At 43.2% G+C, this 13,434-nt stretch overlaps 1 protein-coding gene across 1 annotated transcript in view; it reads right to left on the bottom strand.

Moving 5' to 3' along the window:
• PIGU (phosphatidylinositol glycan anchor biosynthesis class U) overlaps positions 1-13,434 on the bottom strand; it is a 118,238-nt gene that overhangs the window by 101,684 nt on the left and 3,120 nt on the right. The gene's annotated exons all lie outside the window — the stretch shown is intronic.

The raw sequence follows: 13,434 nt of genomic DNA, 5'->3' as shown, positions 1-13,434 counted from the left end.
GCATGGTGGCACGCACCTGTAATCCCAGCTACTTGGGAGGGTGAGGCAGAAGAATCGCTTGAACCTGGGAGGCGGAGGTTGCAGTGAGCCAAGATTGTGCCGCTGCACTCTAGCCTGGGCAACAGAGTGAAACTCCTTCTCAAAAAGCAAACAAACAAAAAAGCATAACCTCAGTCTAATTGTGAGAAGACATCAGGCAGACCCAAATGGAGACATAAAATAACTGGCAAGTACTCTTAAAAATATTAAGCCTATGTACAACTACTAGGTACCCATAAAAATTAAATTTAAAAAATTTTAAATGTTAAGTCTGAGGAAGTATCCCAGATTAGAAGAGACTAAGGCGACAAAACAACTAAGTGCAAAGTGGAATCACAGGTTGGATATTGGACTAGAAATAGACATTAGTGGCGCAAAGTGATAAAATTCTAATAAGGCCTGTAATTAGTTAATAGCATTGTATCAATGTTAATTTTCTGGTTTAGGTCATTGCACTATGGTGATATAGAATGTTAACATTAGAAAAAGCTGAATGAAAGGTAAACAGGAACTCTTGCAACTTTTTTGAAAATCTAAAATTATTTCAAAATTAAGAGTTAAAATTAAAAAGTATATTAGAGATCTATATTTACTGAAGAAAAGCAGCCCATAAAATATTCTTAAATGAAAAGTAGGTCAAAACACAGCATATAAAATATAATAGGTTTTTTTGGTGATTTTTTTTAAAATGACTATTTTAGCAATTTCTCTTGGCTTTATTTTCCTCTGCAAATATTTTGGGGATTAGGGGGTACATGTCCAGGTTTGTTACATGGGTAAATTGCATGTCATAGAGGTTTGGAGTGCAGATAATCTCATTGCCCAGGTAATAAGCACAGCACCTGACAGGTAGCTTTTCCATCTTCACCCTCCTCCCACCCTCCACCCTCAAGTAGGCCCAGGTATCTACTGTTACTTTGTGTCCATGTGTACTCAGTGTTTAGCTTCCACTTATAAGTGAGAATATGCTGTATTTGGTTTTCTGTTTTGCATTAATTTGCTTAGGATAATGTCTCCAGCTCCATCCATGTTGGTGCAAAGGACATGATCTCATTCTTTTTTTTTTTTATGCTGCATAGTGTTCCATGGTGTATATGTACCACATTTTCTTTATCCAGTCCACCACTGATGGGCATTCAGGTTAATTCCATGTCTTTGCTATTGTGAATACCGCTGTGATGAACATACACATGCATGCATCTTTAGGGCAGAACAATTTCTATTCCTTTAGGTATACATCTAGTAATGGGACTGCTGGGTTGAATGGCAGTTCTGTTTTAGGATCTTTGAGAAATCTTCAAACTGCTTTCCACAGTGGCTGAATTAATTTATATTCCCACCAGCCGTGTATAAGTGTTTCCTTTTCTCCACAACCTTGCCAGCATCTATTATTTTTTGACTTTTTAATAATGGTCATTCTGACTGGTATGAGATAGTATCTCATTGTGGTTTTGAGATAGTATCTCACTGTGGTTTTGATTTGCATTTCTCTAATGACTAATTATGTTGAGCATTTTTTTCGTATGCTTGTTGGCCACATGTATGTCTTCTTTTCAGACATGTCTGTTCATGTCCTTTGCCCCCCACCAACTGTTTTTCCAAAACAGGGTCTTGCTCTATTGCCCAGGTTGAAGTACAGTGGCATGATCAGGGCTCACTGCAGCCTTGACCTCTCAGGCTCAATCAATCCTTCCATCTCAGCCTCTCGAGCAGTTGGGACTTCAGGTGTGCATCACCATGCTTGGTTAATATTTGTATTTTTTGTAGAGATGGGGTTTCACCATGTTACTCAGGCTGGTCTCAAACTCCTGGGCTCAAGCAATCTTCCTGCCTCAGCCTCCCAAAGTGCTGGAATTACAGTGGTGCTGGAATTACAGGTGTGAGCCACCATGCCCAGCCCTTTGCCCCCCCCCCCTTTTTTTTTTTTGAGACAGAGTCTCGGTCTGTCACCCAGGCTGGAATGCAGTGGCGTGATCTCAGCTCACTGCAACCTCTGCCTCCTGGGTTCAAGCAATTCTCCTGCCTCAGCCACCCAGTAGCTAGGATTACAGGTGCCTGCCACCAGACCAACTAATTTTTATATTTTTAGTGGAGTCGGGGTTTTACTATGTTGGCCAGGCTAGTCTCGAACTCCTGACCTCAAGTGATCTGCCTGCCTCAGCTTTTCAAAATTGCACATTTTTAAATAGGTTTGTTTGTAGAGTTTAATCTTAAACTTTTATAAGCATTCATTTAATTATTTGAAAGAGAGAGAATGAACATGTACTCAATGAGAAACGCCTGGAAAAATAAATATTTAAATGTTCACAATGACCATTTCTAGGTGATAAGATTACAGAAGATGCTTGATTTTTTCATCTTCATTTTCTGAATCTTTAGCAATAAGGATGTATTATTTTATAATTATTCAAAAGAAATAGTTTTTGGTTTTTTTTTTGGAGACAGTGTCTCGCTCTGTCATCCAGACTGGAGTACAGGAGTACAAACATGGCTCACTGCAGCCTCAACCTCCTGGGCACAAGCGATCATCCCACCTCAGCCTCCCAAGTAGCTGAGAACACAGGCCAACGCCACCACATCCAGCTAAATTTTTTTTTGGTAGAGACAGTGTCTTGCCACGTTGCTCAGGCTGGTCTTGAACTCCTGGGCTCAAACAATCTTCCCACCTTGACCTTCCAAAGTGGTGGGATTACAGGCGTGAGCCACTGCACCCAGCTACTTTTTATTTTTGAATCATGTGGCTGAGTTACCTATTAAAAAATAGGAAGGCAGGGGTTCAAGGAGTTCAAGATCAGCCTGGGCAACATAAGGAGACCCCCTCTCTATAAAAAAACAAAAATTAGCTGGGGCATGGTGTGTGCCTGTGGTCCCAGCTACTTGGGAGGCTGAAGTGGGAAGATCAATTGAGCCCAGGAGGTCAAAGCTGCAGCGAGTCATGATCATGCTACTGCACTCCAGCCTGGGTGACAGAGGGAAACCCTGTATCAAATAAACAAAAACAGAAAGAAAAGAAAAGAAAAAAGACCACTACATATTTGTAAGGAGTGGGCTATAATTACGACTTTAAACTTTATAGGACTACCCTAAAGAAGGAAACCTCATCAATTTTATAATTCATGGTGGCCATAAAATAAAACAAAGTATATTGCTCAAGACCATTGTAACTGGTCCTTATACTGCGACCAAAAGGAAATCTCAAGGAGCTGCATAAAGAGGGTGCTGTGTAACAGCTATTAAATCCTTCACTAACAGCTTTACTAGAGACCCAAGGAGATGATTCATCAGGTCAAATCACAAGGCATTTCTCAATCTTAGCCAATGGCATCCTACCACAGAGCAGTGAAAAAGCAGCTCTACAGGGCACCAGTATAAGGCTGTCCAGGCACATCACTCTCCACTTGTCTGGTTTAATCCAGATGGAAATTTTTGAGACACAGCTTGAGGACAGACTGCACACCTTTTAGGCAATTGCCTAAAATGTAATTCATCTCAGACATGCTTTTGCTAGATACTGTATATCAGTGGATTTGTTAGTGTATTCTCTGGCAAATGCCTGGAGTATGGCTCTGCTATATTGATGATTAAATATGGCATCATATTACTTAATTGATAACTGATCTGGGCAAAGGGTCAGATTACGTAAAACATTTTTTTGTCTTTCTTTTTTGAGACTCACTCTGCTGCCCAGGCCAGAGTGTAATGCTTGATCATAGCTCATTGCAGCCTCAACCTTCCAGGCTCAAGTGATCCTCCCACCTCAGCCTCCCAAGTAGCTGGGACTACAGGTGCATGCCACCACACCCAGCTAATTTTTAAATTTTTTTGTAGAAATGGGCTTTTGCTATATTGCCCAGGCCGGTAAAAACATTTTTAAAAACCCTACCATTTACAACAATATTAAAAAGTTGGCCGGACACAGTGGCTCATGCCTGTAATCCCAGCACTTTGGGAGGCCCAGGTGGGTGGATCACCTGAGGTCAAGCATTCAAGACCAGCCTGGCCAACATGGTGAAACCCCGTCTCTACTAAAAATACAAAAATTAGCTGGGCATGGTGGCGGGTGCCTGTAATCCAAGCTACTTGGGAGGCTGAGGTAGAAGAATCGCTTCAACCTGGGAGGTGGAGGTTGCAGTGAGACGAGATTGTGCCATTGCACTCCAGCCTGGGCAACAAAAGTAAAACTCCGTCTCAAAGCATAAAAAATAAAAAACCAATAAAAAAAAGTATATGGCTGGGCATGGTGGCTCATGCCTGTAATTCCAACACTTTGAGAGGCCAAGGAGGGTATATCACTTGAGCTCAGGAATTCGAGACTGGCCTGGAAACATGGTGAAACTCTGTCTCTACCAAAAATACAAAAAATTAGCCAGGCATGGTGGAGACTGCAGCTACTCAGCAGGCTGAGGTGGGAGGATCACCTGAGCCCGACTTCAAGGCTGCAGTAAGCTGTGATTGTGCCACTGTACTCCAGCCTGGGTGACAGAGCCAGACCCCATCCCAAAAAAAAAAAAAAAAAGTATAGGAAGAACATAAACTCAGAATATTTTTTGTCTGTTTGTTTGTTTTTGGGACGGAGTCTCACTCTGTCGCCCAGGCTAGAGTGCAGTGACATGATCTTGGCTCACTGCAACCTTCACATCCCCGGTTCAAGCAATTCTCCTGCCTCAGCCTCCCGAGTAGCTGGGATTACAGGTGCACATCACCATGTCTGGCTAATTTTTTTGTATTTTTAGTAGAGGCGGGGGTTTCACCATGTTGGCCAGGCTGATCTCACCCTCCTGACTTCATGATCGCCCCCCCTCGGCCTCCCAAAGTGCTGGGATTACAGGCGGGAGCCACCACGCCTGGCCCAGAATATTTTTAATAGAATACATTTAGCTTTAATGATAAACTTATTACTATCCTTACTTTTCTAATTTTGGTGCACATGATTAAAAACTGTGACCTGGTCTGCAGTGCATTTGGAAACATCTAAGCTACAAGAGTACCAATATCCTCTTTAAAATAGTGAATCTACTCTCCACAGAAAAGAATAATCAGGGCTGTCAAATTCTAATATATATAAAAATGTTCCAGTAGGCTGAGCACAGTAGTTCACGCCTGTAATCTCAATATTTTGGGAGGCCGAAGTGGGTAGATCACCAGAGGTCAGGAGTTCAAGACCAGCCTGACCAATACGGTGAAACCCCGTTTCTACTAAGAATATAAAAATTAGCCAGGCATGGTGGCATGCACTTGTACTCTCAGCTCCTCGGGAGGCTGAGACAGGAGAACTGCTTGAACCCAGAATGTGGAGGTTGCAGTGAGCCAAGATTGTGCCACTGTACTCCAGCCCGGGCGATAGAACGAGACTCCATCTCAAAAAAAAAAAAAAGTTCCAGTAATATCATGCTGAAAACACTTTAAAGTCAGTTTCACAAAGTGCCTATCAGGGGAAAAAACAAAAAGTCAATAAAGATACCCATAGAACTCAACTTTATGCCTTTCTTTTTCCTGGAGTATCCTCCAAAAATAAAACCTGTGAAAATACACCACAGCATCCAAATAACATTTCTCACTTCATGGGACTATTATCTAACAACTAATATAAGAGCTAAATAATTATGGCCAACTATTGTAAAATGTAAGTTGATTTTTTGATAAAGCCTCTCAACTCTTAACTGATAACTAACCCATGAAGCAAGCTGTTTTATTTATTTATTTATTTATTTATTTATTTATTTATTTATTTTTAGAGACAGGGGCCTTAATCTTTTGCCCAGGCTGGAATGCAGTGGCACAATCAGCTCACTGCAGCCTTAACCTCCCGGGCTCAAGCTCAGCCTCCTGCGTAGCTGGAACTACTGGAGTGCACCACTGCACCTGACTAATTCTTATTTTTTGTAGAGATGGGGTCTTGCTATGTTGCTCAGGCTGGTCTCAAACTCCCGGCCTCAAGCGATCTGCCCACCCTGGCCTCCCAAAGTGCTAAGATTACAGGCATGAGTCACTATGCCTGGCCAATAATTCTTAGTTACCTTGGTATACTTTTCCTATAGGTGATAATAAAAGCATATCATCCTGTATAAGACAAATATTATTTTTCAGTTTCCCATATCAATAAGGACATAAGCTTGTTCAAAAGCAGTAGTAGCCTTATACTTCTAGCTGAGAGGGCCTAAGAAGCAGTGTCACTCCAGCTGCAATGAACACACCTAGCATTCAGAACTTCGTTTCTAAACAACATTCTCTAATAAAAGGAGCCAGGGCCCTTGAAGAAGTGGTCAATTTCAGGGTTGAACTAAGCAAGATAAACCTGTATCATCTTATAGTTCTAGAATGTAATAAAGTGCTTTAAAAAAAAAAAAAAGTGAAGGCCAGGTGCGGTGGCTCATGCCTGTAATCCCAGCACTTTGGGAGGCCGAGGCGGGTGGATCACGAGGTCAGGAGATCGAGACCATCCTGGCTAACACGGTGAAACCCCGTCTCTACTAAAAATACAAAAAATTAACCGGGCGTGGTGGCGGTTGCCTGTAGTCCCAGCTACTCGGGAGGCTGAGGCAGGAGAATGGCATGAACCCCAGGGGGTGGAGCCTGCAGTGAGCCAAGATCGCGCCACTGCACTCTAGCCTGGGTGACAGCAAGACACCATCTCAAAAAAAAAAAAAAAAAGTGAGATAGAGGTATGGCAAAAGGACAAAGGGGTCAAGATGAAAGTGGTCCCAATGGCCAAAACTAGAATAATCCAAACAGAATGAATATCGTATACAGAGTCCAGAGTATAAAATAAATATCCAAATCTATACTGACATAAATAATTAAATAAATGCAAAGAAATGACAACTCTTCCTTACAGAAGAATTTTAATTATTAAATAAAAATGAATGAGAGAAAAAGAAAAGTCACCACTGGAACACCTGAGTAATGACTGTTGCAGGTAAGATTAACCTACGAATGCAAAAATTAGTAGGCAAAAATTTAAAAACAGGATATTTGCAGAGCTCCAAAGAATAGCCCCTAAAATGCTGATTAATTACAAAGGGAAACAGTCACTTTACAGTGGAGAAATCTGGCAGACACTACATTAACCAAGGGATTATGGCTGACACCACCAGTATTAGGGCATTTCAATATGCACCTCTGATCCAATGCACTGAGAGGACCATATCACCTCAGGGGTATTCTTCCCCAAAATCCATTACCTCAATCAAACCACAAGAAAACATTAGACGAACCCAAATTGAGGGACATTCTACAAAATACCTGACCAGAGCTCTTCAAAGTGTCAAGGTCATAAAAGATAAGGAAAAGCTAAGGAACTATCACAGATAAACAACTAAGGAGATATAACAACTAAATGCAATATGTGGCCAGGCGCGGTGGCTCATGCCTGTAATCCCCAGCATTTTGGGAGGTCGAGGCAGGTGGATCACCTGAAGTCAGGAATTCGATACCAGCCTGGCCAACAAGGTGAAACCCCGTCTCCACTAAAAATACAAAGATTAGCTGGCATGGTGGTGGGGACCTATAATCCCAGCTACTCAGGAGGCTAAGGCAGGAGAATCTCTTGAATCTGGGAGGTGGAGGTTGCAGTGAGCCGAGATCGTGCCATTGCACTCCAGCCTGGGCAACAAGGGCAAGACTCTGTCTCAAAAAAAAAAAAAAAAAAAAAAAAAAAGGGCCGGGCGCGCTGGCTCACACCTGTAATCCCAGCACTTTGGGAGGCCGAGGTGGGCAGATCATGAGGTCAGGAGATCAAAACCATCCTGACTAACACGGTGAAACCCTATCTCTACTAAAAATACAAGAAATTACCTGGGCGTGGTGGCGGGTGCCTGTAGTCCCAGCTACTCGGGAGGCTGAGGCAGGAGAATGGCGTGAAACCGGAAGGCGGAGCTTACAGTGAACCGAGATTGTGCCACTGCACTCCAGCCTGGGCGACAGAGTGAGACTCTGACTCAAAAAAATAAATAAATAAATAAATAAATGAAATAAAAATAAAAATGCAATATGGAATATTAGATCATAGAACAGAAAAAAAATTAGTGAAAAAATGGTAAACAATGGTAAAACCTTTTTTTTTTTTTTTACACAGTGTCTTGCTCTGGTGCCAGGCTACAGTGCAGTGGCATGATCATAGCTCACTGCAACCACTGCAGCTTCCTCGTCCCAGGCCCAAGCAATCCTCCCACTTCAGCTTCCCAAGTAGCTGGGACCACAGGTGTGCGCCACCAAACCAGCTAACTTTTTTTAAATTTTATGTAGAGAGGGAGTCTCCCTATGTTGCCTAGACTGGTCATAAATTCCTGGACTCAAGACATCCCCTCGCCTCAGCCTCCCAAAGTGCTGAGATTATAGGCATGAGCCACTATGCCCAGCAAAAATGGTAAAATCTTAACAACTATGGTTTAGTTAATAGTATTGTACCAATGTTACCATCTTAGTTTTGATCACTGTACTATGACTATGTAGGGTATTAACATTGGGAAAGCTGGACGAAGGTATACAGATCTCCCTGCAATATTTTTCCAAGTATTCTGTAAGTTTAAATTGATTTCAAGTAAAAAGCTAAAAAACAGGCCGGCGCAGTGACTCATGCCTGTAATCCCGGCACTTTGGGAGGCAGAGGCAGGTGGATCACTTGAGGTCAGGAGTTAAAGACCAGCCTGACCAACATGGTGAAACCCTATCTCTACCAAAAATACAAAAATTAGCTGGGTGTGGTGGCTCACACCTGTAATCCCAGCTACTCAGGAGGCTGAGGCAAGAGAATTGCTTGAACCCAGGAGGTGGAGGTTGCAGTAGGCCTAGATCACACCACTGCACTCCAGCCTGGGCAACAGAGTCAGACTCTGGCTGAAAAAAAAAAAAAAAGTAAAAAACAAAAAACAGTGGTATCTAGTCTCTGGATCCAGCTGCCTATGTGCAGGAAATATAGATGATAGAGGAATATGTTAAATTGTACCATGATATATAATCAGGAAAATTCAAACTATGGGAGATCTGTCTGGATTCTTCAACAGACAAATACTAAGGAAAAGAAAGGAAACCTGGCTGGGACCCTAAAAATAAACAGAGATTGAAAAGACAAACGAAAACTTTTTCTTAGGGGCGAGACTAAGACTAAGGGCAAATGAACTAGGGATGTTCATTTGAGTAATAAAACTTTTAAAAATACAAAGATGTCATTACTTATAAAAGTCAGAATAATAATTACTTATGAAAAGAGTGAGGGGATTGTGATGAAGGGGGGCTTCTGAAGTGAGTGGCAAAGTTCTGATTCTTGACTTGGATGACAGTTACAAAAGTTCACCTTACAGTAATTCACCATGCAATACATTGTTATGTGTGTCTTACTAATTCTGTTTAATTTTGTAATAACGGCGCTTTTTTTTGGAGACAAAGTCTTGCTCTGTTGCCCAGACTGGAGTGTGGTGGCATGATCTCAGCTCACTGCAACCTCTGCCTCCTGAGTTCAAGCGGTTCTCCTGCCTCAGCCTCCTGAGTAGCTGGGACTACGGGCTCCCGCCACCACACCCGGCTAATTTTTGCATTTTTAGTAGATACGAGGTTTCACCATGTTGCCTAGGCTGGTCTCGAACTCAAGCTCAAGCAATTTACCCACCTTAGCCTCCCAAAGTGCTGGGATTACAGGTGTGAGCCACCTCACCTGGCCATAAAGGCTTTTTTAAGTAGTGGTATCAGAAGTGTTTTTCCTGACCCTGATTCTTTTATTTTTGAGACAAGGTCTTATTCTGTCACCCAGTCTCGAGTGCAGTGGTGCAATCTTGGCTCACTGCAGCCTCCATCTCCTGGGCTCAAGCCATCCTCTCACCTCAGTCTCCCAGGTAGCTGGGACTACAGGCACATGCCACCATACCCAGCTAATTATTGTATTTCTTTTTTGTAGAGGTGGGGTTTCACCATGTTATCCAGACTGGTCTCAAACTCCTAAGCTCAAGAGATCTGCCCACCTCAGCCTGCCAAAGTGCTGGGATTACAGGCTTGAGCCACCGTGCTCAGCAACCCTGATTCTCATAGCTGTAGTAGGGGTGGGTTTCTAGATAAGTACTAATAGCTTGGGCTCTACCCAGAACTCAAAAAGCTAAGCCTATACTAACTGTCAATCTCTGGGTGAAAGCCTCAGGAAAAACTAAAAATGGCAGAAAGTTTCTAACATTATTCCTGACAGATATCTAAACAAGATGATACTGGTGGAACAGCCATACCTGAAGATTGCTAGCTCTTCATACAAAACATTATTAGCTATGTTACCTTGGGCAAATGACTTAATCTCTCCATGACTCAATTTTCTCATCTATAAAATGGGGTTGATAACACTGTTTGCCATTTTAAAGATCAAATTAGTGTATTAACACACCTAAAGTGCTTAGAACAATATCAGGCATGTAAGAAGCATTATATCATTGTTAATTTCTTTCTTTTTTTTTTTTTTTTTTTTTTGTTTGAGACAGAGTTTAGCTCTTGTCGCCCAGGCTGGAGTGCAATGGCGCGGTCTCGGCTCACTGCAACCTCCGCCCCCTGGGTTCAAGTGATTCTCCTGCCTCAGCCTCCCAAGTACCTCGGATTACAGTCATGCACCACCACGCCCAGCTAATTTTGTATTTTTTTAGTAGAGACAGGGTTTCTCCATGTCGGTCAGGCTACTCCTGAACTCCTGACCTCAGGTGAGCCACCCACCTCGGCCTCCCAAGTGCTGGGATTACAGGCGTGAGCCACCGCACCCGGCCTGTTAATTTCTTACTAATTTTTTAGAAGCTCCTGCTTTTGTCAAACAGGAAATTCATTCCCTAAAAATTTATTTCTTGGCCGGGCACAGTGGCTCATGCCTGTAATCCCACCACTTTGGGAGGCCAAGGCAGGTGGATCACCTGAGATCAGGAGTTTGAGACCAGACTGACCAACGTGGTGAAACCCCACCTCTACGAAAAATACAAAATTAGTCAGGTGTGGTGGCTCATGCCTGTAATCTCAGCTACTCAGGAGGCTAAGACAAGAGAATCGTTTGAACCTGGGAGGCAGAGGTTTCAGTGAGCCGAGATCATGCCATTGCACTCCAGCCAGGACAACAAGACTGAAACTCCTTCTCAAAAAAAAAAAAAATTTTCTTTTTTATAAGGCAGAGTCTCACTCTGTCACCTAGGATGGAGTGCAGTGGCACGATCTCGGCTCACTGCAGCCTCCACCTCTGCCTCCCAGGCCCATGCGATCCTCCTGCCTTAGCCTCCCGAGTAGCTGAGACTACAGGCATGGGCCAACCATGTCCAGCTAATTTTTGTATTTTTTTGTAGAGACAGAGTTTTGCCATGTTGCCCAGGCTGGTCTCAAACTCCTGGGCTCAAGTGATCCTCCCATCTCGGCCTCCCAAAGTGCTGGGATTACAGGCATGAGCCATAAAACCCGGCCTGGAAATTTATATGTATTTTAGTTACAGTATCAAATAAACTGAAGGATTTGTAGAAATAGGTAACAGAAAAGACATTTTTCCCGTTGAAATGGATGTTATTTGTGCCTGCCCAAGATCAATCTTCCCTTCTTTTGGTAACAGCACCCTAATTTTTCCTATGGGATACCCCCCTTGTCTACATTTGGGGTGAGACTGCCTCCTTTCCAAAGAGGTAGATACATGACCCAGGCAGACTACAGTAGTTGACTGAAGAATTGGTATATGACCCCAATCAGTTCAATGTGACTTAATTCCAGAGCTTTCGTTGCACTTACTCAAAAAAAAAAGAGGCCAGGCATGGTGGCTCATGCCTATAATCCCAGCTCTTTGGGAGGCCAAGGCAGAAGGATCGCTTGAGGCCAGGAGCTTAAGACCAGCCTAGGCAATATATGGAGACCCCATCTCCACAAAAAACAATAAAAAACAATTAGCAAAGTGTGGGAGCATGCACCAATCCCAGCTGTTTGGGAGGCTGAGTCAAGAGGATCTCTTGAGCCCAGAAGGATAAGGCTGCAGAGAATTATGATCATGCCGCTGCACTCCAGCCTGGGAGACAGAGTGGGACCCTGTCTCTTAAAAAAAAAAAAAAAAATTCAGTCCATACTATAGCCAATCAAAATCTATCCGGATTTGGATCCAGGGCCCCTTCACCCAAAGAACTGATCATTCAAAAATTTAAAATGTCAGCTGGGCGTGGTGGCTCATGCCTGTAATCCCAGCACTTTGGAAGGCCGAGGCGGGTAGATCACGAGGTCAGGAAATCGAGACCATCCTGGCTAACACAGTGAAACCCTGTCTCTACTAAAAATACAAAAAATTAACCGGGCGTGGTGGCGGGTGCCTGTAGTCCCAGCTACTCGGGAGGCTGAGGCAGAAGAATGGCATGAACCCGGGAGGCAGAGCTTGCAGTGAGCTGAGATGGCGCCACTGCACTCCAGCCTGGGTGACAGAGCGAGACTACATCTCAAAAAAAAAAAAAAAAATTTAAAATGTCATGTGAAACCAGAAGAAGTCCTACTTTACTATTTTTAAATGCCTGTCTTTTAGGGTTTATATAATCAGCTGCTTTAAAAAATATCCCATTTGAGGTACACTTTGAAGAAAAGTAATGCTTACAGATGTTATACCTTCCCTCCCAAACGGTACAAATAATCATGCTGATTTAGTCAGATCCAGATGATGGGTGGTTAACAAATCTCTCTCTCTTTCTAGTCCTGACACTGGCCTCAAGCTCCAGACCTAAACCTGTGAGTATTGTACTATCACATTATACACACATGAAACACTACTATGTCCTTTCTGATTCATCTATTTCAGCCCATGTCCGCACTATTTTTCCTAATATCTCAACTCAAAACCCTAGAATTCACTTTTTTGGCTTTCATTATTGTATTGAGCTTTGACATGGATTATCTCATTGAACGGGATACATAATTTCCTATTTTACAGATGGAAACATTGACATTAGAATTCATACAGCTTGGCCGGGAGTGGTGGCTCATGCCTGTAACCCCAGCACTTTGGGAGGCCGAGGCGGGAGGATCACGAGGTCAGGAGATCGAGACCAGCCTGGCCAATATGGTGAAACCCCGTGTCTACTAAAAATACAAAAATTAGCCAGGCATGGTGGCATGTGCCTGTAGTCCCAGCTACTTGGGAGGCTGAGGCAGAAGAATCGCTTGAACCCGGGAGGCGGAGGTTGCAGTGAGCCAAGATCACACGACTACACTCCAGCCTGGGCGACAGACCGAGACTCCATCTCAAAAATAACAACAACAAAAAAAGCCTGGTGCAGGCTCATGCCTGTAATCCCAGCACTTTCGGAGGTCAAGGCGGGTGGCTCACCTGAGGTCAGGAGTTTAAGACCAGACTGGCCAACATGGTGAAACTCGTCTCTACTGAAAATATAAAAATTAGCTGGGCATGGCGGCAGGCACCTGTAATCCCAG

This window comes from Nomascus leucogenys, chromosome 13, assembly GCF_006542625.1.
Source record: "Nomascus leucogenys isolate Asia chromosome 13, Asia_NLE_v1, whole genome shotgun sequence".
In the NCBI taxonomy this organism is placed as follows: Eukaryota; Metazoa; Chordata; class Mammalia; order Primates; family Hylobatidae; genus Nomascus; species Nomascus leucogenys.
The sequence above is the reverse complement of the archived record's forward strand: the minus strand, read 5'-3'. Positions and strand labels throughout refer to the sequence as shown.